Below are 2,545 nucleotides of genomic sequence, written 5' to 3'. Positions count from 1 at the left end.
AAGCTTTCTTTTTAGGAGAGAGATTAATATCATGAACAAGCAAGAAATAAAATTGTATTTAACAATCAATAATGGTAGTAAATTGTTCAAATTTTATATGGATCAAGAAATTGTTGAAAGGGATGAAGGAAGACATCATTGATCTAATTGTTATCTATTGTGACAACACAAGCTCTATAAACATACCAAAGAACCCTATGTTGCACACAAAGACCAAGCATATTGCTACACGTATCATTACTTGAGAGAGCTAGTTCAAGAAAAAGAATTGATATTGGGGTATGTAAACACTAAGTATAAAATAACTGATATTCTCACTAAGAATTTACCTAAGGATGCTCATGAATATGTTAAGAGGTAAATTAGGGGTGATTCCCCTAGACAAGGCTACTTAAGCTAAAATGGAGCTTTGCATCAAATGTGTTGATCAAAATATCTTATAAGTTGATATAGAAAGTCATACTTTAGGAGTTGCCTAAAGTAGTGAAGGAAGTATAACAAAATGCTATATCAATCATAGACCAGATGACATAAGAGAATTCTATATAGACATAATGGTATCTACATGATAAGATATATGAGACAGATATAGTGTCTTTTAAATTTTTGTCAAAGAGGGAGAATATGACAGTTACATGAATTAATAAGAAAGAGGGAGAGTATGTTAATTTCCATATGAAGATGGAGTAGTATGATAATTTCCATATGAAGATGGAGTTATTAGGTAATGAGATATTGCAAAGAGGGAGAATATATGAAAGGTATTGCTAACAATACAAAATAATTTGATTCATTTCATGATTTGAGAGAGGGAGCTTATGTGAGCTACATGGATGAGAATCATAATGAAACTAAAAGAAATAGATTGTTGGACATAGATATGGGAATTATAATGGAACTAAGAATATTAATGAAGATCTGATACTAAACACTGAGGAATATTGCTTGAAGTAGTACATGTTTTGGATTGTATGGTAACTAGAGGTGTTTCCATCAATCCCAAAGAGAGAGATTGTTGGAAACTATAATTGAGACAATTGTTATGTTGTCATTGATGTCAAACCTTATTGGTAAGATAATTCACTGTTTGATTTGAGTGCCATTTCAAGATGATTGACGAAGAGAATATGAGAACATGGGCATAACAAAATCACCTAGAGGAAAGGTTGAGTTATGAGAGGAATTACAATGGGCACTTGATTAGTTAGACTTTGACAAGATAAAGTGATTGTTTCAACATGCTACAAGTGAAGAAGATAATTGTACTAAAGCCTTCAAGATGTGATCAAAGATTGACTAAATACATAGGTTTGATTGAGTTAAAGAGTAGAAGATTATGAAACTTGAATTTTATGTTGAGTAATGCTAGTGTCGACCGAGTTCTAATATAAGTTGTTGTGATGTGGAGCTTAATCAGACTTGGAGGTTTATTTGGTGCAGTTTCCCCCATATTATTTCTATGAGAGTTTGATGGCAGCACCCCCAAGATGGGGTCAAGGGGTAGAGCCCCTGTGGGGTCTTGGGGCAATATTTTTATTTTCCTATTGTAAAAGGCATCAATTGCTATTTTTCTATTGGATGACTTATTTTAGCCTTACTTTTGTAAGAGACAAGAAGCTTGTGTAAAATGACCTTATATTGTAAAAGGCATCGACTGCTATTTTTCTATTGGATGACTTATTCTAGCCTTAATTTTGTAAGCAACAAAAAGCTTATATAAAATGGCTTAGGGTTAGGGATTTCATAATGTATGGTAACATTGCAGCTTCTTGCAGGAATATCGAGCTGTAAGGGATTGCAGATTGTAATTACTGGATAATAATAATATTGGACTTGCTGTTGGTGGACGTAGCCCATGTTAAAGTTGTAGCTTCTATCAGATTGATTTTATCATGAGATACCTTGTTGATGGTAAATCATCTTTAAGATAAATATCTTATATATAAAATATATATATTATACATTATATATTGTTATATAATAATATAATAACATGTTACATATATGCTTAAAGACGAGTTATGGTTATTTATATTATTAATATATTAACTAATGATGATTAACTATAGAGACATGTCTCCTCCTCTCATATTTATGACTCTTCAAATTTGCATTTGGAAGATATCAATCACATTGGCAATGTTAGTACATTTGCAAAAAACAATCCATGTTACTCAACATGGTATCAAAGCCAAGTTAGGTTGCAAATGAATATAATATATATACTCTGAAAATTCAATATTGCAAGATCAATGTTTGCAATATACTAAATAAAAATAGGAGGATATCGAAGTAGAGGAAATCTCCTTATGTAAAAGATTATCTTCACTCTAGGTGCATTGTCCTTTTCCAAGCGGTGAAAGGGCATGAAAATAATTAAGACACGTAATCCAAATTCTACCACCCATGATTTAGTCTTGCTTATGTGGGAATACAAATAGACCGAAGACATATAATAAGTACAAGGGGGACCCGCCTTCTGGGTAAGGGGAGGTAAGGTTCATTCCAAATATTATAAAGTAATTTACGTATATTATTGTTATTA

The sequence above is a fragment of the Cupressus sempervirens genome, chromosome 5 (assembly GCF_028749045.1).
Source record: "Cupressus sempervirens isolate cs-2001-9-10 chromosome 5, ASM2874904v1, whole genome shotgun sequence".
NCBI classification, from domain to species: Eukaryota; Viridiplantae; Streptophyta; class Pinopsida; order Cupressales; family Cupressaceae; genus Cupressus; species Cupressus sempervirens.
Note: the sequence above shows the minus strand (reverse complement) of the source record.